Source organism: Artibeus jamaicensis, unplaced genomic scaffold (genome assembly GCF_021234435.1).
Source record: "Artibeus jamaicensis isolate MK-2021 breed Jamaican fruit bat unplaced genomic scaffold, CSHL_Jam_final contig_475, whole genome shotgun sequence".
Taxonomy (NCBI): domain Eukaryota; kingdom Metazoa; phylum Chordata; class Mammalia; order Chiroptera; family Phyllostomidae; genus Artibeus; species Artibeus jamaicensis.
The window spans coordinates 5601681-5625403 of record NW_026521852.1 but is presented as its reverse complement, the minus strand read 5'-3'; the positions used below and the strand labels follow the sequence as shown (position 1 = coordinate 5625403).

The 23723-nt window shown below is 42.0% G+C and overlaps 1 pseudogene; it reads right to left on the bottom strand.

Moving 5' to 3' along the window:
- The window catches only part of LOC119055426 (calcium uptake protein 2, mitochondrial-like), a 33022-nt pseudogene extending 10760 nt beyond the window's left edge, over positions 1 to 22262 (bottom strand).
- Between the last annotated feature and the right edge of the window lie 1461 nt (positions 22263 to 23723).

Sequence of the window (23723 nt, the reverse complement as noted above, 5' to 3'; positions counted from 1 at the left end):
GACCAGCAAGCCAGCAGTTGCCAAGCATATATGAAAATAAGAGGCCAGAAACCTCATCGGTCACGGAGGAACCAGATGGTAGGGAGACAGCAGCGGTACAGTAGTCTCTGGGACGGAGCAGGATGAACAGCCGGTGCAGGGTAGGGGAACCAGCGCCCAGTGGCGAGAGCCCAATGGCACATGGGACTGTGTGCAGTGCACAGACGGCTCCCTCCCTGGGATTTTTTCACCGGGCCAGCCAAGTGGCCCAGGCAAAGAGGTGTGGGAGAAATTTCAGCCTGTGCGCAATTTGGGGAACTGGTTGCTCCACACGCAGTGTATCTGGGAGAGTGCCTGGGAGCTCCTAGGCTGGCGTTCAGTGCCCAGAAAGCTCCCTCCCTAGGATTTTTGGGCCAGGGACCTGCCAAGTGGCCCAAACAGAGGGGAGCAGAGGTGATTTCAGTCTGTGCACAGTTCAGAGGTCCGGCTGCTGGTGGGAACTGTGTCCAGGAGAGTGCCTAATGGAGCCTGGGACAGCGCCCACACGACTCCCTCCCTGGGATTTTTTCACCGGGCAGGCCAAGTGGCCCAGGCAAAGAGGTGTGGAAGAAATTTCAGCCTGCGTGCAATTTGGGGGAACTAGTCGCTCCACACGCAGTGTGTCTGGGCGAGTACCTGGGAGCTCCTAAGCCGGCATTCAGCGCCCGGAAAGCTCCCTCCCTAGGATTTTTTGGCCCAGACCTGCCAAGAGACCCAACCAGAGGGGAGCAGAGGAGATTTCAGCCTGCACACAGTTCTAAGTCCAGCGCCTGGCATGGTGCTGCTCCATCCCTAGGTTTGTTTTTTTTTTCAGAGGTTGGCCAGGGGACCCAGACAAACACAGGACCAGAAGGAATACACACCACGCAGCGTGCCCCGACCTGTGCACAGAGTTTCTGGGTTGGCACCCAGTCCTCAGATTGGCTCCCAGCTTCCAGTCCACCCCTCTCAGACTATCTGGAAGCTCCAGGTGCTGAGGGGTCCTGGGAAAAGAGCTGAGACCCTCAACCCCGTCCCTTTGTGGCCAAGCAAGGTGGGGTGCCAGGAGAGACTTGTTTGATAGAGTTTACAGAGAGGGTGCGGAGGACAAAGGGCCCCAACCAAGGACTCTGTGGTTGCCAGCCCAGGAGAACTCAGAGGTGCAACCTGGGGCTCTGAATCCAGTAGACACGGCAGCCTGGTCTGCTTCACACCCAGCTAGGCAGCGAGCCCAGGATTGGGCAGAGGGCCTGGGGCTTCCCAACAGAACGGGGGCAGGTCTGTGCTCAATCCCGAGGGAACCAGGCAACTAGACCGGTGCAGGTGCCTGCAAACACAGCAAACCAGCCTATGGCGGTAACCCCTGGGAGGGGAGCACTGTGAGGAAGTCCTAGTTCCCCATTGTAGGGAGCTGGGGAGAGGCGCCAAGTGTCTGGATCCTGAGAGGGGCTGGCTGAAAAGATCACAACAATCGACCCTCAGCCAACTGCAACCAGAAAAACCGGTTCGGCTAGTTTGAAGCCAACAAGTGACATTTCCTTTTCTGATGTTTTTGAAGGATTATTTTTGTTTCTGCGTTTTTTGTTTTTCTTCTTTCTTTTTTTTGTTGTTTTTTTTTACTTTACTTTATTTTATTTTTACTTTTTCTTTTTTTTACTTTTCTTCCTTCTCCATTCCTTTTCTTTTTCTTTTTGTTTTTTTTAAAGTAATTTGTTATTTCTTTTAAATTTTATTACTGTTTCATCTTTCCATACTTTTGTCCTCTTTTCCCAGATTTTCTGTTTTATTTCTTTTTCTTTTCTTTCTAAACTTATTGCTCTTTCTTCCATTCCCCTACCATATTTTTATTTTTTTCTTTCTTCCTTTTATTTCTTTCCTTGTCATTTCTTTCTTTTACCCACAGGAGTCACAATCAACTTGAAAATATGAAAAGACCAGAGCTGGACCCATAGAAGACGCCTCCCAATAGTAGAGTCAGAGAGACAAATTGCACATTGCTGTAGGAGAGAAGCCACAAGTTGCTGCATATTTGAGTAGGTGGAAGCAGAGAACAACAGGATAACCAAAAGAGACTGAACCACTGAAATTCACAGGCATTCCACCACAAAAGTTCACACCATAAACCCAGGGTGTCAAAACAGATTAATCTAAGAAGCTGAGGCTAACAAGAAGAGTCTCACAAACAATGGGAAGACAAAGAATCAATCCCCAAGTGAAAGGAAAGGAGGAATCCTCAGAAAGAATGTTAGATGAAATAGAGGCAAGTCAATTATCAGATTCTGAATTCAAAGCACTGGCTATCAGGAAGTTCAAAGAGCTCACAATCAGCTACCAGAAACTACAGGGGAGTTACAATGATCTCACATCGAACTATATCAACATGAAAAATGAAATGGAAATTATTAGCAAGGGCCAAGAGGAAATGAAGAATACAATTTCTGAATTAAAAAACACAGTAGAAAGCATTAAAAATGGGGTAGATGAAACAGAAGATAGGATTAGTGAACTGGAGGACAAAGTAGAAAGCATCTCACAGAAAGAACAGGAAAGGGAAAAGAGGCTCAGAAAAAATGAAGAGGCATTAAGAGAAATGCAAGACAATATGAAATGTAATAATATCTGAATAATAGGAATACCAGAAGGAGAAGAAGAAGAACAAGGGATAGAAAACATATTTGAAAGAGTAATGAGAGAAAATTTCCCTAATTTGATAAGAGAAAAACTCTCACAAATCCAGGAATCACAGAGAGTCCCAATCAAGAGGAACCCAAGGAGGCCCACTTCAAGACACATCATCATTAAAATGGCAAAATTCCAAGACAAAGAGAGAATCTTAAAGGCAGCAAGGGAGAAAAAAGAAATAACATACAAGGGAGTCCCAATAAGGTTAGCCACTGACTTCTCAATGGAAACACTCCAAGCAAGAAGAGAATGGCAAGAAATATTCCAACTAATGAGAAACAGAGGCCTACAGCCAAGGCTACTTTACCCAGCAAGGCTCTCAATCAAGATAGAAGGCCAAATAAAGAGCTTCCAAGACAAAAGAAGTCTAAAAGAATTTGCTGCCACCAAGCCAGCTCTACAAGAAATACTAAAAGGTCTGCTTTAAGGGAAGGAAGGATAAGAGGGAGACAGAGAGGAACACAGGTACAAAAATGGCAATGAATAAGTACCTATCAATAATAACCTTAAACATAAATGGATTAAATGCTCCAATCAAAAGACACAGAATAGCGTCATGGATAAGAAAGTATGACCCACACATATGCTGCCTACAAGAGACCCACCTCAGGACAAAAGACCATCACAGACTAAAAGTGAAAGGATGGAAAGAAAATTTCCAAGCAAATGGACAAGAAAAAAAAAGCTGGGGTAGCAATTCTCATATCAGACAAAATGGACTTCAAAAAAACAGCCATAAAGAGTGACCCAGAAGGTCACTTCATAATACTCAAGGGAAGAATCCACCAAGAAGACATTAACATCGTAAATATATATGCACCCAACATAGGAGCACCAAAATATATCAAGAAAATCTTAGAGGAATTCAAGAAAGATATAGACAGCAACACAATTATAGTGGGGGATTTTAACACCCCACTATAAAAAATGGACAGATCTTCCAAACAAAATATCAACAAAGACATTGCGGCATTAAACAACACCCTTGATGAAATGGACCTAACTGATATATACAGAGCTCTTCACCCCAAAGAAGCTAAATACACATTCTTTTCAAATGCACATGGAACATTCTCAAAGATAGACCACATGATAGGGCACAAAACAAGCCTCAACAAATTCAAGAAAATTGAAATCATACCAAGCATTTTCTCTGACCACAAGGGACTGAAACTGGAAACCAACCCCAAAGGAAAAAACCCAAAACACCCAAAATCATGGAGACTGAATGGTATGCTATTAAACAATGAATGGGTCAAGAATGAAATTAGGGAAGAAATCAAAAAGTTTCTGGAAACAAATGAAAATGATCTCACAACAACCCAAAACTTATGGGACACAGCAAGGCAGTCCTGAGAGGGAAGTTTATAGCAATACAGGCCTACCTAAAGAAGATAGAAACATTTCAAACAAACAACCTTACTCTATGCCTGCAAGAACTTGAGGAACAACAACAAAAACAGGCCAAAGCAAGTAGAAGGAAGGAAATAACTAAAATCAGAGCAGAACTAAATGACATAGAGACTAAAAGCACAATTCTAAGGATCAATGAATCCAGGAGTTGGTTCTTTGAAAAGATAAACAAAATAGACAAGCCTTTAAATAGGCTCATCAAGAAAAGAAGGGAACAGACACAAATAAACACAATCAGAAATGAAAGAGGAGAGATTACAACTGATACCACAGAAATAGAAGGGATTGTAAGCAATTACTATCAAGAACTGTATGCCAAGAAATTTGAGAACCTAGGGGAAATGGACACATTTCTAGAAAAATATAATCTCTCAAAACTCAATGAAAAAGAAGTAGAAAACCTGAATAGACCAATAACAGCAAAAGAAATTGAAGCAGTAATAAAAAAACTCCCATCACACAAAAGCCCCGGACCAGATGGGTTCACAGGAGAATTCTACAAAGCATTTAAGGAAGAGCTAACCCCCATTCTTCACAGACTATTCCGAAAAATCCAAAAGGATGGAAAACTCCCAAATTCCTTTTATGAAGCCAGCATCATCCTAATTCCAAAACCAGATAGAGATACAACAAAGAAAGAAAACTTCAGGCCAATATCGCTGATGAACATAGATGCTAAAATCCTCAACAAAATATTGGCAAATTGCATCCAACAATATATCCAAAAGATTATACACTATGACCAAGTGGGATTCATCCCAGGGATGCAAGGATGGTTCAACATTCACAAATCAATAAATGTAATTCATCACATAAACAAAAGCAAAGACAAAAACCACATGATCATATCAATAGATGCGGAAAAAGCTTTTGATAAGGTACAGCACCCATTTATGATAAGAACACTCAGCAAAGTGGTAATAGAGGGAGCATTCCTCAATATAATAAAGGCCATTTATGAGAGACCTACAGCCAATATCATACTCAATGGGAAAAAACTAAAAGCTTTTCCACTAAGATCAGGAATAAGACAAGGATGTCCACTTTCACCACTTCTATTCAATATAGTATTAGAAGTTTTGGCCACAGCGATCAGGCAGGAAAAGGAAATAAAAGGCATCCAAATAGGAAAGGAGGAAACAAAACTGTCACTGTTTGCAGATGACATGATAGTGTACATGGAAAATCCTATAGACTCTACCCAAAAACTGCTCAAACTAATTAATGAATTTGGCAAAACAGCAGGATACAAAGTCAATATCCAGAAATCAAAGGCATTTTTGTATACGAACAATGAATCAGCAGAAGCAGAAATCAAGGAAAAAATCCCATTCTATATAGCAAAAAGAAAAATAAAATATCTGGGAATAAACCTAACCAAGGAGGTAAAAGACCTGTATGCAGCAAACTACACAGCACTGAAGAAAGAAATCAGGGAAGACACAAACGAATGGAAACATATACCTTGTTCATGGATTGGAAGAATTAACATCATCAAAATGTCCATACTACCCAAAGCAATATACAGATTCAATGCAATACCTATTAAAGTACCAATGGCATATTTCACAGACATAGAACAAACACTTCAAAAATTTATATGGAATCATGAACGAGCCCGAATAGCAACTGCTCTTTTGAGAAAGAAGAACAAAGTAGGGGGGATCACAATACCTGATATCAAACTGTATTACAAAGCCACCGTAATCAAAACAGCCTGGTACTGGCATAAAAACAGGCACATAGACCAATGGAACAGAACAGAGAGCCCAGAAATCAACCCAACTCTCTACAGTCAATTAATATTTGACAAAGAGGGCAGTAACTTCAAATGGAGTAAAGATAGCCTCTTCAACAAATGGTGTCGGCAGAACTGGACAGCTACGTGCAAAAAAATGTAGCTTGAGCACCAACTTACACCATACACCAAAATAAATTCAAGGTGGATAAAAGACTTAAATATAAGCTGTGACACCATTAAAGTCCTGAGGAGAACATTGGCAAGAAAATCTCAGATATTCCAAGCAGCAACATTTTTACTGATATGTCCCCTAGAGCAAGGAATATAAAGGAAAGAATAAACAAATGGGATCTAATCAAAATAAAAAGCTTCTGCATGGCCAAAGAAAACAGTACTAAATTAGCAAGACAACCAACTGTATGGGAAAACATATTTTCCAATGATACCTCAGACAAAGGTTTAATCTCCAAAATATACAAAGAACTTACACGGCTCTACTCTAGGAAGACATTTAACCCAATTAAAAAATGGGAAAAGGACTTGAACAGACACTTCTCCAAAGAGGACATGCAGAATATCCAGAGACACATGAAGAAATGCTCAATATCATTAGCTATCAGAGAGATGCAAATTAAAACCACAATGAGATACCACTTTACACGGGTCAGGATGGCTATAATAAAGAAAGCAACAAACTACAAATGTTGGAGAGGTTGTGGAGAAAAGGGGACCTTAGTTCACTGTTGGTGGGATTGCAGACTGGTGCAACCATTATGGAAAACAGTATGGAATTTTCTCAGAAAAATAAAAATCGACCTGCCTTTTGACCCAGCAATTCCACTGCTAGGATTATACCCCAAGAATCCTAAAACATCAATTTCAAAGAACCTATGCACCACAATGTTCATAGCAGCACAATTTACAATAGCCAAGAGTTGGAAGCAACCTAGGTGTCCATTAGTAAACGAATGGATCAAAAATTGTGGTACATATACACAATGGAATTCTATGCAGCAGAGAGAAAGAAGGAGCTACTACCCTTGGCAACAACATGGATGGAACTGGAAAGCATTATGCTGAGTGAAATAGGCCAGGCATTGAAAGACAAATACCATATGATCTCACCTTTGACAGGAAGCTAAACAATAAAACAAAACAAGCAAACAGAATAAAAATAAAGCCACTGAAATAGAGAACAAGGGGGCAGCGACCAGAGGGGAGAGAGAAGGGAATTTAAGGGGAAAAATGGGAGGGGGGGGATTTTGAGGAACAAGTATGAAAGACACAGGGATGAGGACTGGGGGAAGGGAATGGGAGAGAGGGGGGAGACAGGGCAGGGGGGCTGGGATGGGAGAAATAGACAAAAAATGTACTTGAAAAATAACTAAATAAAAATTTAAAAAAAAGTTTCATCAATGTTTCCTTGCTAATGTGGCTCTTCCCTTTGTTTAATTCTTCTGGTGAATACCTTATCATTTTACACTTAAAATAAACCCATAGCTCTCTAATTTTAATGTTGTCTGGTTTCCTGAGCTCTTTCACTCTGTTGTAAATGGACTGTCATCACATTAGGCTTTGAAACCTGCTTATTTCTCTGGTATACCAATTGAAAACACATTAGTACTTAGTCTTGAATTTTAATCTTGCTCTACCTCTTTCTCTTGTGTAAACTTGAGCAAGTAATTTAGCCCCTAAGCCTCAATTTCTTCATCCATAAAATAGATATAATAGGGCCTAAACCATAGAGTTGTTAACAGGAGTAAATGAGATACTTTGTATACAATATTAGTATGCTGTCTGGCACATACATGGCTTCTCTCCCATCTCTCTCACCGCTCCTTGTCAGCCTCCTTTGTTATATCTTCCTCTTCCAGAATCAGCAGTCTGTCTTTGCCTCTCTTTACAATTTACACTCCCTTTCTAGGTGACCTCATTTAGACTTATGTGTTTAAATATTACTTATATGTTGGTGATTCCCAGATATAAATGATTTATGCTCACTGACCTTGGGGCTTTGATGGCTCTCTCTCGTGGATCATTCATTCTGTGGGAGGCCAGCACCAAGTGTTGAAGACACTCAGGCAGCTCATGGAGAGGCCCAAGTGACCAAGAATTGCTGTCTCCAGCCAAAATCCACTGAAGATCTGAGATCTACCAATGACCATGTGAATGAACTCAGAAATAAATTCCTTTATTCTTCAGATTGCTGCACTTCTGGCTGGCATTTTGACCTCCTGTGAAACCCTGTGCCAGAACAACTCAACTAAGCCTGTCTGAATTCTTAAATCTCTGAAACCATGTGAAGTAATGAATGTCTGTTGTTTCAAGATGCTAAATTTTGGCATAATTTGTTAAATTGCAACTAATACAGGTACAATAATTATTTTAGTCATTTAATGCATTAAAAATATAAATTTATACTTGACCATCTTGATCTAGCACCTTAATCTTCTTGACTCGGATCTTTATTTTTACCACCCTCTTCTATGTCCACAAACTAGATCTTGACAATTATCATCTAGGAATGCTCTACCTGTCCAAAAGATTGAACTTCTAGTTTTGCATCTTGACCAAAATTTTTTTCCTTCCATCTCTTGTGTCATTTTGCCACACAAATTATAAGCCTCATAAATATCTATGTTCCATTGACTCACTTACTTTTCCTCCAGTTTATTTGTCTCTTTTCTGGACTCACTATTTTTTTTCCTGCCAGAGTCTACCTATTACTTCTGTGTTATAAACACTTATATCTTTTGGGAACTGCTCTTCTTTCATTCCGCATAGTATTGGAGGAGCTGTTGGTCATGTGGCTTAACCACACCCATTATAGGTGTGGGCCCCTGATCCAGGGTGTTCAAGCAATTTTTGTTGGAAAGTGATATGTACTATATTGTGAGAGAAATGTCAGCATCAGCCTATGGGGTTATAAGTTCTAAGGAATATGTAAAAATGGAGCTGCTGGAGGTCGTCCTGCCATTCTTGGAAAGAATTGGAAGAGGATGAAGTCAAGTAGAGGCAAGCAGAGCTGAGAGATAAGAGAAATAATGTTCTTTTTAAAAAATATAGCTTATTGATTATGCAATTACAGTTGTCTCATTCCCCCATTTACTCCCCTCCACCCTGTACACCCTCTCCCACCCACACTCCCCTGCTTTAGTTCATATCCATGTGTCATACGTATAAGTTCTTTAGCTTCTACATTTCCCATACTATTCTTACTCTCTCCCATCTATTTTTTATCTATTGTCTATACTACTTATTCTCTATACCTTTTCCCCCTCTCTCCTCCTCCCATTCTCCTGTTGCTAACCCTCCATATGATCTCCATTTCCGTGGTTCTGTTCTTTTTCTAGTTGTTTGCTTAGTTTGTTTTTGTTTTTGTTTTAGGAGTGGTTGTTAATACTTGTGAATTTGCTGTCATTTTACTGTACATGTTTTTTATCTTCTTTTTCTTAGATAAGTTCCTTTAACATTTCATATAATAAGGGCTTGGTGATGATGAACTACTTTAACTTGACCTTATCTGGTAAGCACTTTATCTGCCCTTCCATTCTAAATGAAAGCTTTGCTGGATAGAGTAATCTTGGATGTAGGTCCTTGCCTTTTATGACTTTTAATACTTTTTTCCAACCCCTTCTTGCCTATAATATTTCTTTTGAGAAATCAGCAGATAGCCTATGGGCACTCCTTGTAGATAATTTTTTTCCTTTCCTCTTGCTGCTTTTAAGGTTCTCTCTTTATGTTTAATCTTGGGTAACTTAATGATGATGTGCCTTGGTGTGTTCCTCTTTGGGACCCTCTGGGCTTCCTGGAAGTCTATTTTTTTCACCAGATTAGGGAAGTTTTTCTTCATTATTATTCAAATGAGTTTTCAATTTTTTGTGGTTGTTCTCCTTCTGACACCCCTATAATTTGGATATTTGAACATTCAAGTTATCCCAAAGGTTCTTAAGTCTCTCTCCATTTTTTTAAAATTCTTGTTTCTTCATTCTGTTCTGGTTTGATGTTTATTTCTTCTATTTGTTCCAAACCATTGATTTGAGTCCTGATTTGCTTCCTGTCACTGTTGGTCCCCTGAATATTTTGTTTTATTTCACTTTGGGTGGGCTTTATTTGTTCTTTCATTTTTTGACCAAGTTCAATCAGTTCTGTGAGCATTTTGATTATCAGGGCTTTAAATTCTCCATCAGATAGGTTGGCTATCTTCTCATTGCTTACCTCTTTTTTTTGAGTTTTGCTCTGCACTTTCATTTGGGCCATAATTCTTTGTCTCAAGGCACCTGTTAAGTTGCGATGGTGGGGACTTAGGAATTCCCCAGGGCAGGGCAACCCTTTTGCTGCATTGTGTCACTGTCTGTGGGGGAGGAGTCAGAGAGAGAACAAAGAAGCTCACTTGCTGGGCTCTAGCCCCACTTTCCAACAAACTCTCATGTGAGACTGGGAGTTTCTCCCACCACAGGAACTGCCATAGTCCACAGTGAGTTGAGTCTCAGTTTCCTGTTCAGTGAGCCCTGCCTGCACAGCCAGCTGCCTCACCGTGGATTCTCTCCATCTGCTGCCTTACCTGTCTGGTTGTTCTGATTGACTGTATCAATTCCTTGGTTGTCAGAGTTCCATGCAGTTGATTTTCTGACACTTCTGGTTGTTAATTGATTTTAGATTGATTGTTATATTCCTTTTAGTTGTGTGAGGAAGCAAAGGGTTTCTGCCTACACCTCCATTTTTTGCTGGAACTCTCTGGCCTCTCTTTTCTGTACCATTAATCTATGTGTCTGTTCTTATGCCAGTATCAGACTGTTTTGATAACAGAGGCCTTGTAATATAGTTTTATATTGTGATCCCTCTTACTTTGTTCTTTCTCAAAATTTCTATGGCTACATGGGTTTGTTTATGGTTCTACATAAATTTTGAAATGTTTGATCTGTATCTGTGAAATATATTATTGGTGTTTTAATAGGGATTGTGTTGGATCTGTAAATTGGTTTAGGTAGTATCAATATCTTGATTTTAATTCCTCCAATCCATGAACATGGTATATGCTTCCATTTATTTGTGTCTTCCTTACTTACTTTCTGTAGTGTTGTGTAGTTTTTTTAGGTAAACTCTCTTACCTCTTTTATTAAGTTTATCCCTAGGTACTTTATTTTTCTCACTGCTTTAGCAAATGGAATTTTTCCCCTGATTTCTGTTTCTGATGTTTTATTGTTGGTGTACAAAAATGCCTTTGATTTCTAAATACTGAGTCTGTATCCTGCTGTTTTGCCAAATTATTTATTAGGTCCAGCAGTGTTTTTTTGTGGAGTATATTGGGTTTTTGGTGGATTATATAGGGTTTTCTATGTGCAATATCATGTCATCTGCAAATAGTGACAGTTTTACTTCCTCCTTTCTACTTTGATGCCTTTTATTTCTTTTTCTTGTCTATCACTGTGGCTAGGACTTCCAATACTATATTGAGTAATAGTGGTGAAAGTGGACATCATTGTCTTGTTCCTAATCTTAGTGGGAAAGTTTTTAGTTTTTGGTACTGAGTATGATATTGGCTGTAAGTCTCTCATATATGGTCTTTATTATATTGAGGAATGCTTCCTCTATTCCCACTTTGGTGAGTGTTTTTTATCATAAATGGGTGCTACACCTTAACAAATGCTTTTTCTGCAACTAATGATATGATCATGTGATTTTTGTCTTTTGTTTATGTGATGTATTATATTTATAGATTTGCAAATATTGTACCTTCCTTCCATCCCTGGGATTACTCCCACCTGATCATGGTGTATGGTCTTTTTAATGCATTGCTGGATATGGTTTGCAAATATTTGTTGAGAATGTATGTTCATCAGTGATATTGGCCTATAGTTCTCTTTCTTAGTTGTGTCTTTATCTGGTTTTGGGATTAGGATGATGCTGGCTCCATAAAAAGGTTTGGGAGTCTTCTTGGATTTTTTTTTGAATAGTCTGAGAAGAATAGGGGTTAACTCTTCCTTAAATGTTTTGTAAATTCTCCTGTGACACCATCTGGCTCAGGGCTTTTGTGTGCCAGGAGTTCTTTTAAAACTGCTCCAATTTCTCTAGCTGTTATTAGTCTGTTCAAGCTTTCTGCTTCTTCTTTATTCACTTTTGGAAGATTATATTTTTCTAGAAATGTGTCCATTTCTCCCAGGTTTTCAAATTTCTTGGCATATAGTAGTAATTTCTTATAATCCTTTGTATTTCTGTGGTATTAGTTATAATCTCTCCTCTTTCAGTTCTGATTTTATTTATTTGGATTTTTTCTCTTTTTTTTCTTGATGAGTCTGTTTAAAGGCTTGTTAATCTTTTCCAAGGACCAGCTCCTGGATTTATTGATCCTCTGAATTGTTCTTTAGTATCTATGTCATTTAATTCAGCTCTAATCTTGGTTATTTACTTCCTTCTACTCACTCTGGGCTTTGTTGTATTTCCTCCAGATTTTGTAGATGTAAGGTTAGGTTGTTTATTTGAAATGTTTCTATCTTTTTTAGGTAGGCCTGTATTGCTGTGAACTTCCCTCTGAGGACTGCCTTCACTGTGTTCCATAAATTTTGGACTGTTGTGAGTTCATTTTCATTTGTTTCCAGAAACTTTTTGATTTCTTCCTTGGTCTCATTACTAATGCATTCCATGTTTAATGGCATGCTATTCATTCTCCTTGAACTTCAGTGTTTTTGAGTTTTTTCCTTGAGGTTGGTTTCTAGTTTCAGTCCCCTTTGGTTAGAGAAAATGCTTGATATGATTTCAATTTTCTTGAATTTGTTGAGGCTTGTTTTGTGTCCTATTGTGTGACCTATCTTTGAACATGTTCCATGTTCATTAGAAAAGAATGTATATTTTGCTTCTTTGGGATGAAAGTTTCTACATATGTCAGTTAAGTCCATTTGATCTGAGGCATTGTTCTATGTTACAATATCCTTGCTGATATTTTGTTTAGAAGATCTATTTGTTTTTGACAATTGGATGTTAAAATCCTATAATATATGTGTGTTACTGTTTATATATTTCTTGAAGTCCTCCAAGATTTACCTTATACATTTGTGTGCTCCTACGTTGGGTACACATAGGTTTACCATATTTATTTTTTCTTAATAAATTCTTTGCTTGATCAGTATTCAGTGTACTTCTGGGTGTCTTTTTATGGCCTTTATTTTGAATTCTATTTTGTCTGATAAAAGTATTGTTACACCAGCTTTTTTCCCCTACCCATTTGCTTGGAATACTTTTTTCCAACCCTTTACTTTCAGTCTGTGTAGGTCTTTTGTTCTGAGATGGGTCTCTTGTAGGCTGCATATATGCAGGTCATGTTTTCCTATCCACTCAGCTACCCTAAGTCTTTTTATTGCAGTATTTAATCCACTTACATTTAAGGTTACTACTGATATGTACTTATTCATTGCGATTTCCCCTCTTTGTACCTATGTTCCTCTCTGTATCACTCATTTTCTTCCTCTTCATCAGGCAGTCCCTTTAGCATACCTTGCAATGCTAGTTTGGTGGAGGTGTATTTTTTCAGCCTCCTTTTGTGTGGAGAAACTCTATTTCACCTTTCATTTTAATTGAGAGCCTTTCTGGGTAAAGTAGTCTTGGTTGCAGGCCTTTGCTTTTCATTACTTGGAACCCTTCTTGCTTGAAACGTTTGTGTTGAGAAATCAGTTGCTAGCCTTATTGGAGTTCCTTTATATGTTATTTCTTGTTTTTCCCTTGCTGACTTTGAGATTCTCTCTTTGTGTTTAAAACTTAGCATTTTAGGTATGATGTGTCTTGCTTTAGGTCTCTTTGGGTTCATCTTGATTGGGACCTTCTGTGCTTCCTGAACTTGTGTGGCTTTCCCCCTCTCCAGGTTAGGGAAGTTTTCTGTCATTATTTTTTTCAAACAGGGTTTCTATCCCTGTTCCTTGTCTTCTCTTTCTGGTATTCCTATGATTCAAATGTTGTTGAGTTTCATGTTGTCTTGCAATTCCCTTAAGTTGTTTTCATATGTTTTGAGTCTTTTTTCCTATAGCTGCTCTATGTGGGTGTTTCTACCTTGTCTTCCAGATCACTAATTTGGTCCTCTGCTTCACCCAGCCTGCTTGTAATACCTTCTACTGTATATATTTTTTAATTTCAGAAATTATGTTCTTCATTTCTTCCTGTTTTTTTTATAGTTTCTATTTCCTTTTCATACTGTCATAGTTTTCATTCAATTTCTTGTTATTGTCTGTGAGTTTCTTTTCCTTTTTAAAAAATATATTATATTGATTATACCATTACAGTTGTCCCATTTCCCCCCTTCATTCCTCTCCCCCTGCACACCCTCTGTCCCCATTTCCACCTTTAGTTCATGTCAATGTGTCACAAGTTCTTTAGCTTCTACATTTCCCATACTATCCTTGGCCTCCCCCCGCCATTTATTTTCTACCTACCATCTATGCTACTTACTCTCTGTACTTCTCCCCTCTTCTCCTCCTCCCACTCCCCTGCTGCTAACCCTCCATGTGATCTCCATTTCTATGGTTCTTCTCCTGATTTAGCTATCCTCTTAGTTTGCCTTTGTTTTAGGTGTGGTTCTTAATAACTGTGAGTTTGCTGTCCTTTCACTGTTCATCTTTTTTATCTTCTTTTTCTTAGATAAGTCCCTTTAACATTTCATATAATAAGGGCTTGGTGATGATGAACTCCTTGAACCTGATCTTATCTGAGAAGTGCTTTATCTGCCCTTACATTCTAAATGAAAACTTTGCTGGATAGAGCAATCTTAGATGGAGGTCCTTGCCTTTCATGACTTGGAATACTTCTTTCCAGCTCCTTCTTGCCTGTAAGGTCTCTCTTGAGAAACCAGCTGACAGTCTGATGGGAAGTCATTTGTAGGTGACTGTCCCCTTATCTCTTGCTGCTTCTAGAATTCTCTCCTTCATTTCAATCTTCACTAATATGATTATGATGTGCCTGGTGTGTTCCTCCTTGCGTCCAACTTCTTTGGGACTTTCTGAGCTTCCTGGACTTCCTGAAACTCTATTCCCTTTGCCAGATTGGGGAAATTCTTTTTTATTATTTGTTCAAATAACTTTTCCACTTGTTGCTGTTCCTATTCCCCTTCTGGTATCCCTATAGTTCAGATGTTTAAAGATGTCCTGCAGGTTTCTAAGCCTCTCCTCATTTTCTTTGAATTCTTATGTCTTCATTCTTTTCTGTTTGGTTGTTTCCTTCTTCCTTCTGGTCCACTCCATTGATTTTAGTCCCAGTCTTCTTTCCATCACCACTGGTTCCCTGTGTATTTTGCTTCATTTCACTTAGCGTAGCCTTCATTTTTCATCTAATTTGCAATTAAAATCAACCAGTTCTATGAGCATTCTGATTACCAGTGTTTTGAACTGTGCATCTGATAGGTTGACTATCTCTCTTTTGTTTAGAAGAATTGGCTCTGGGGCTTTGAGCTGTTCTTCTGCTTGAGCCATAATGTTTTGGTCTGTTTGTGCCTATTACATATGGGGGGGGGTGAAAGCTTAGGTGTTCATGGGGTGGGTTAACCCATTTACTGGTTTGTGAATGGGGGCGGGGTCATAGAGGGAGCAATGGCATTTTTTTTTTTTTTGCTCTCTCTTGGATTTCCATCCCCTCTGCTGTTTTCCACAAGCAAAGTGGACCCTTCTGGTGCTGGTTCCTGGGTGGGTGGGCTTGTGTACATTCTAGGACCCTGTGGGTCTCCATCAAACTCTCCTGTGAGCCTGGAAGCCTCTCCCAGCACCTCAACCCCCAAAAGTTTTTAGACTTTAATTCCCAACACTGGGGCCCTGGGTTGCGCAGTCTGTCTCACTGTTCATTTTTTTGCCTGGTTTATCTGCACATGAATGTATGACCGCGGTCAGCCAGCCACCTTTTGCCCTCACTAGGTCTGCCTGTTGCCACTCCATGCCTGGGATCTGCTGACCACCACCTCTGCACCTGGGTCAGTCTGGCAGCCACCACTTTTTCCTGCTGTGACCCCTCTCTGCCAGCTGTCTACTCCGTCCCTCTTACCGGTCTGGATGAATGGTTTGTTGTTGTTGGAGTTTGGTACAATTCAATTTTCTATCTGTTTTGGTTGTGTTTTTGTTTCTAAATCTTTGTTGTCCTTAAATTTGGTTGTGCAAGGAGGTATAGTATTTCTGTTACAGAAAACAACTCAGTCGCTTTCGGGTGTATGGAGTAGCCAGGGCCCAGAAGAGTCAGTTTCCAAATTCTGGGCCTTGAACAAAGGGAAAGCAGTTATTTTATAGAGCAGGGGTGGGACAGAACAGGGGGGAGAGGCCCGTCCTTCAGACCGAAGCAGGAGACAATTTACAGAAGCAGAAAGCAGAGCGTTTCACTATCTCTGGTATGTAGGCGATAAGCTAGAAGAAACAAGGCAAATCACTGGGCTGTTAAACACCCAGGCTGTAAAAAACAGTCCCCTAATTGCTGTGCTATATTTTAAAATAGCTATCAATTTCCCCCAACATTCCCCCCTTTGATGCTTGACAGCACTATTAGCTAGCTGGTCTAGCATCACTATAAGGCTGGCCTATAAATCTTGGGGTATCTTCTGATAATGATGTGTCTGGAGGGACAGGATCTTGGTGGTTGCCCTGTGGGCAACTATTGCTTCTAAGGTCTGGACTATGATCCGCAAGATATAGGGGCCGAAGCTTAAACCTAAGAAGATAATAATTAGGGGTCCTAGAAAGGGAAATAGCTACTGGAGCCAGGCTTGAGGGTTTATTCCTCAATTTCTCTGATTCTAACTTTCTGTTTCTTTGTTGCGGTGGTTTATATTCTCTCTGATTTTTTAACTTTCTTAGCTATGATCCCTGACTGATTTACATAGTAGCGATATTCCTCTTGTAGAAATGTACAGGTCCCCCCTTTCCCTGGATTCAGAGTATTAATGAGGTTTCTTTCCCTTCTGGAATTATGTACAGGACAATGGATGAAGGTCTTATCTTCTTGTAATTGCTTCCTGCTGGACATGGATGTTGTCCTACCTACCCTTGGGTCAGGGGTAACCTGAAAGAGGGGGGGGAGTGCAGCACGGAGGGAGTCCTTCCTGCAAGGGGAAGGACCTTACAGGGTCCTGGTCAGTTGGCTGTCACCAGGAATCGCAGGCTTGGTGTCTAAAGGCTGGCATTACTGGACCATTGGCCTTCTGGTCGGGTCACATTCTGGAGGTGACAGATTAGGCAAAAAATTGGAAGCACAATTAAATCATAACTATTAAATGACAAAGGCAAACACTTCAGTAAAGAATGGCTTATCTGGAGGAAGGTGTACAAGGTATGCTACACCTATCCAAGACTCTTGTGGCCTACTATACTTTACTCAGGCTGAGGGGAATACATTAGGATTTCCCTCCTTTCAGACTTCTGAGCCCTTTCTGTTCAAGCTATCAAGGCAGAAAAGGGAAAATCAGTTCTAAAGTGAAGCCCACAGACCACCTCAACCCTTTATCAACCTAGCTACTTAGTTGAATCAAACCGTTGAGTCTCAGGGGGGCGACCATGAAGATGGGCTCCTTAAGTGAGGCCTATATTCTAACTAATCATCCATAGGCATACGCCCTATGAAAACAGAAGAACACACAGGTTAATCTACACAATAATCCCCAAACCAGTCTCTGTGCCTATGAGACTGTCTTTTGGGATGACATTCCATTGCAAGGTCCTTCCTGTAATATTTAACAGTGGCAATTTGACAGGTCCTTTTCACCTGTAAATTGTACATCTTCAGTGACATTACAAACCTGGTTTCAACTCTGTTTTTTTTTTAAATTTTTTTATTGATTATGCTGTTACAGTTGTTCTATTCCCCCCTTCATTCCCCTCCACCCTACCCCCTGTCCCCACCATTACCCCCCTTTAGTTTATGTCCATGTGTCTCAAGTTCTTTAGATTCTATATTTCCCATGCTATTCTTGCCCCCCCATCTATTTTCTATCTACTGTCTATGCTACTTAGACAAGGTATTTTCTTGTCTAGACAAGGTATAGACAAGACAACCTTAGAGAAGGTATTTTCTGTACCTTCTCCCCCCTTCTCCTCCTCCCACTCCCCTGTTGCTAACCCTCCTTGAGATCTTCATTTCTATGTTTCCACTTCTGATCTAGCTGTCCTTTTAGTTTGCTTTTGTTTTAGGTGTAGTTGTTAATAACTGAGTTTGTTGTCCTTTCACTTTTCATGTTTCTTTAACTTCTTTTTCTTAGATAAGTCCCTTTAACATTTCATATAATAAGGCTTGGTGATGATGAACTCCTTGAATTTGATCTTATCTGAGAAGCACTTTATCTGTCCTTCCATTCTAAATGAAAGTTTTGCTGGATAGAGCAATCTTGGTTGTAGGTCTTTGGTTTTCATGACTTGGAATACCTCTTTCCAGCCCCTTCTTGCCTGTAAGGTCTCTTTTGAGAAATCTGCTGACAGTCTGATGGGAACTCCTTTGTAGGTGACTGTCCCCTTAGCTCTTGCTGCTTCTAGGATTCTCTCCTTCATTTTAATTTTGGCTAATGTAATTATGATGTGCCTTGGTGTGTTCCTTCTTGGGTCCAACTTCTTTGGGACTCTCTGAGCTTCCTGGATTTCCTGGAAGTCTATTTCCTTTGCCAGATTGGGGAAATTCTCCTTAATTATTTGTTCAAATAAGGTTCCCACTGGTGGCTGTGCCTTTCCCCCTTCTGGTACCCCTATAATCCGGATGTTGGAGCGTTTAAAGATGTCCTGGAGGTTCCAAGACTCTCCTCATTTCTTTGAATTCTTGCTTCTTGACTCTTTTCTGTTTGGCCATTATTTGCTTTCTTCTGGTCCACTCCATTGATTTGAGTCCCAGTTTCCTTTTCATTGCTATTGGTGTCCTGTGCAATTCCACTCATTTCAATTAGTTTCGCCTTCATGTATTTGTCTAATTTGTGGGTATAATCAACCAGTTCTGTGAGGATCCTGATCACCAGTGTTTTAAACTGTGCATCTGAGAGTTTTGCTATTTCTTCATTGCTTAGATTTATAGGCTCTGGGGCTTTGAGATCTTCTCAAGCCATTTTTGGTCTGTTCGCACCCTTTAAGTGTGAGGAGCAGAGCCTTGGACTCCCAGGTTGCTGGGTTGTGATGCTGTATGTTGGGGCGTGGTCAGAGCGGGGAAATGGTGGCCCCCTCTGCTGTTTCGTGCCACTTGGTGAGGAGCAGATGCTTAGGTGGTTCACCTGGGCCAGGCCACTCAGAGTCGCTGGGTTATGACGCTGTAAGTGGAGGTGGGGTCAGAGCAGGGAAATGGTGGCGCCCTCCATGCCGCTAGCCGTGGGGACCGGCTGGGTCCCGGTCCAATCGCCCACTCCCTTGCTTGTCTATCCGCGCACCAATGCACGACCACAGTCAACCCGCAGCCCTGCTCCCTTGCTCGCTTGGTCGCTCGCTTGGTCGCTCACTAGGTCCAACCCTGCGCCTGGATTCCACGGGCCTGAGTCCGTCTGACCGAGTTTTCCTGTGCAACCCCGCTCCACCAGCTGCTGGTTTCACCCCTTACCAGTCAGGCTGAAGAATTTGTTGTTAACAGACTTCCGAAAAGTTCAATTTTCTGTGTTCTGGCTGTGTTTTCTGTTGCTAATATTTAGTTGTCTCTAAACTTTGTTGTGTGAGAAGGCACGGCTTATCCACCTATGCCTCCATCTTGGTGGAAGTCCCTGGTTTCAACTCTTAAATGAAAATAAACTTTTAACACAGCTGCGCCATTCTGATTTCTAATACTGAATATAGTGATTTTTCCTTGAAGTACAATTTTTCTCCTTAAGATCACCCTCACTGTTATTACAGGGACTACTTTGGCTCCTGCTTTTGATTTTGACTGTTCATTTGCATAAACACACCAAGAGCAGCCTGGATCACTTCTGATCTTAAGTATGCTTTGCTGGAACTCACACAGGGAACCTTCAGATTGACTTCTCAGTCCACCCCTCAGAGCACAGAAGCAGAGCCACACATCTGCCATCTGGCTTCACCTGTACCAGTCATTTCACTCAAATCCTTGAGCCTCTATTGTACCTACAGGTTCCTTTTTAGCTATCTTTCAGGAAAGCAACCTTCATTCCTTCCCTGGAAAGGCTGGCTGGAACCACACAACTAACCAAAGTACCAGGCTTTTCTTGTGGGCTTTTGCTAGCTTCACAGGTCAATCCCAGTTCCTCTGAGCTTTCTGGTAATGACCAGAACCCATACATGCCTCCTTCAGGCATGACATTCCAGTCAAAGTCCTGGTTAACAAAATCACTATTAATGACTGGTCTTATTGGTTTTATGCAAAGAAACCTTACATTATCATTTAATCCTTCAGAATGCCAAATTCTGGAGGGATCAGGTAGGGAGAAAAATGTTACATCCCGTCCTCGCGAGCAAGAAGGGTCGGAGACTGCTGGGTAGTCAGAGGTGTTTTATTGGCCAAAGTTTCAAAGTTTTACCTGCGTAGGGGCGAACTCTCGGGGTGCCTCTGGAGACACACGAGTGCCAAAATGGCTGCAAATGAGAGTCGCCCCAAACGCTTACAGGCTAGGATTCTTATAGAGGCGAGCAAGCAAGCAACTTCCAGAAGCAGAAGGTGGCAGTTAGCTGTTGGCTCAGGGGCTATACTAAGGTGCGTGATCTGACCAAGGACTGGTTACTAGAGCTCGTGGACAGCTCGTGATAGTATGGCTGATTGGCTCTTAAACCTCATGCTGTGGTTGTGGTCTTTTTACCCCCCCCCCCGCCCCCGCCGCTTAGCGTTCCAGGAGCTGACTTAACACAATCAGCTCTGTACCTCCTTTAAGTGCACCTTGTCCTTATGGTCGAGCAAGCAGCTAAAATTGAGAACAATCACTTCCTCATTTCCCTGGCTCCTTCAAAAAACACAAAGCTTGAAGGAAAATCTTTCTCCTAATACCCATCAAGATGCTTCTCCATGCCTTATACCTTCTATTACTAATACCACATAATTTCTTTCCAAAACTTTCACATCTCCATTTATTTTTATAGCTTCCCACAGACTTTCTGCAATATTCACAAACCTTCTATAGCCTTTTTACCTATCCAGATTTATCCACAGTTCACTTTTAATCCCTGTTCCTTTCCCACACTGGGAAAGACTGCACTTAAACTCAGTATCTGGCAGCTAAAAGTCCCTAGCACTATAGGCATCTTCTACCAAAAGTCCCTAGATTTGCAGGGACATTTTTTACCTTTCTGAAGCTTAGACCTTGCAAACACCCTATAAATCAGATGGTCAGCCTTGGACCTCAGTTCATGACCTTCAAAACTAAAGCTATTCTTATCAGAACTAGTTATACAGAGAACCTGACTGCTGCAGTGTCCACACAGCAGCAGCATACAGCTCATAATCTGAAAAGAAGCCTTAGCCAGTTCTAAGATGGTGATGCCCATGAATGCTCTGTCCTCTATAGTGGGGCATTCACATGGCTCATCCATTTTACCCAAAATGGCAGTCCTGAGGCTCTGGTTCCAGTCTCTAGAGCAAAGGAGGTCCAGGAGGTCCCCAAGGCCCCTGGTGCAGCAGGTGAGGAGAGCCTACTCGCAGAGGCTGCGAATCCATGGTAGAGACTTCTCCCACTTGCAGGGTGGGAGAAGCCATAGTGGGCTGTTGCAGACCCTGTCCAGCAGAGTCTGCCTGTTGTGGTTGATGACAAGAATCAATGTACAGGCAACAACAATCCTGTGTGGAAAAAAGGGAACAGGCACAACTACTCTCTCAAGGGGAGAGTGCCTATGGTACTTTGGCCACTCCCTCAAGAGGGGAGCACCCCAACCCTTGCCTAGACAGGCTTTTATTGTTTTCCTGGGGTCTTACATCATAGAAAGATTTATCATCTATCACATAGAATATTATTGTCTACATTCTAGGTAAATCAAAGAAATAAAAATAGCATGCAGAGGGGATGACAATAAGCTCATTAGCTCTGTCCTTGGGGGTGCTCACACAGGCTTTGGAAGTTACCTTGAAGATAAACAATATACATTTGTTGCTTTAGACCAGGGTGAGGGAGTTTTAGCAAGAGCAAGCCATAACAGTCTGTAAGTATTTTCTAGGCCTGATTCCCACTGGAAAACTTGGTTTGAAGTTCTGGCTCCTGCCTACTACTTCGCATCTGTAGGTTTTCCATACAGAGCTGAGTCACATTTGCCAGGCTAAGACAAACCATTCCCCTACAGTGGGCCTCACCTCCCCAGAAGGCAATGTCACCAGGGGAGTTCTTGCTGTCTGGGCCCCCCCCCTTATCTATTCTGAGGATGGGAGGAGGTCTCCCAAAGACTAATTCATATGCGGTATACCCTGAAGGGTTAGGGGCATCCCGAATTCTAAGTAGTGCCAGCGGCGGCAAATCAGTCCAAGGCAGTCCAGCCTCCCCGTGGAACCCAGCCAGAGCTTCCCCAAGAGTCCGGTCCATGCACTGCACCCTTCCCGAGCTCTGGGGTCAGCATGCAGTGTGCCCACCCTGCCCCGACCTGTGCCCCTTCTTCAAGGACCCCTGGCACCCTGTCCCGGCCAGCAGCTTGAACAGCTGGCAAGGGCCCTCCCAGCGCCCATCCTGGGCCAGTGTGGCTGAAAGGAGGCCACCCACACACCACAGCAACACTGGATCAGTCTCCCTCCTGGTGAACTACTCCAGATCTCTGGCCAGGCCCCCTCTGAGGGGAGTGGGAGAGCTTCTGAAGCCCTGTGGCAGTCTGGTCTGGGTCCAAGCCAGCTAGGCTGAGGGCTGTAGGCACCTGCAACCCTGGCCTTTGTCACCTGCCAGTGGGCTCCTTCTTTTTCCTTTTCAGAGCAGACACAGAGCAAAATCCGAAACACAGTTTCAAAACAACACACAGGTAGAGGCATTCTCTTGCACCAATGCGAGTCCACTGGTGACTCGCAGAGGCATGCTCCTTCAGACCCGTCTCATGGCAGAGACATGCTGCTTTGTCTCAGGCTGAAGCACATATCAGACCCAATTAACCCTTCCTGGGTGGCAAAGGCATTCTCCCCAACCGGCTACAGGCAACCTTTCCTAGGTCTTACAACACAGGTTTCTGATTAGAAACAGAACCACATGTGAGAAATTTGCTCTTTTCCCACAAAACCAGAAAACAAGTAGTTAAGGTTTCCTTTACTCCAGGTTTAAAACGTTCACATCCTTTATACATATTTCTACTTATCTAGATTTATCTATTATTCTTTTTACTCTTGGTTCCTCTGCTTAGGCAATCTGATGGCTCCTTGCTCCTGGGAGGTATTTTGTTTCCTAAAGGACCCACTGCTGGGGCCGTCAGCACGGGCCCAGGAGGTCTTCACAGCTCCCTCCTGGCTCCTGGCTCAAATAAGGAGGCTCGGCTGAGGTAACCCTGCTTGTCTCCTTGACAACCAGCTTAGCAGGACCAGGTGCAGGGAGCCCTGTGGGCCTCTGCCGCCTCCCCTCCCTCCAGCGGTGGGGCTGGGAGGTCACTCTTGCACTGTAGGTTTTTCACTGGTGGAGCCACAAACACATTCACTCCTACAAACACACAGATAAACATCTAAGAATTTATACAGTCCTGCCCGAGTAGGACTGCTCAGGTGGGGATACATTTCCCCTTTCAGATGGCCAGTTGGCCTCCAGAAGACTTAACAGCTAATTGCCTGCCTGAGAGGTGATCAGTCTCTCTTTCCACCCCAAGGGGTGGATCTGATCTGGGGCTCTGGTCCCTGGGGCACTTACTGATCTGCACCTTCTCAGGTTCAGATAGTTCCAGTCCGCACCCTGCCTGCCGGGGTTGAAGAGGGGCCCTGAGGATGACTTCTATGGAGCCCCGGGGTGTCTGGGACCGAAATCACCAGGGCACTCGCTTCCCTTCACCCCCAGGCTCCCTCTGGGTCATTCCCCAGTTGC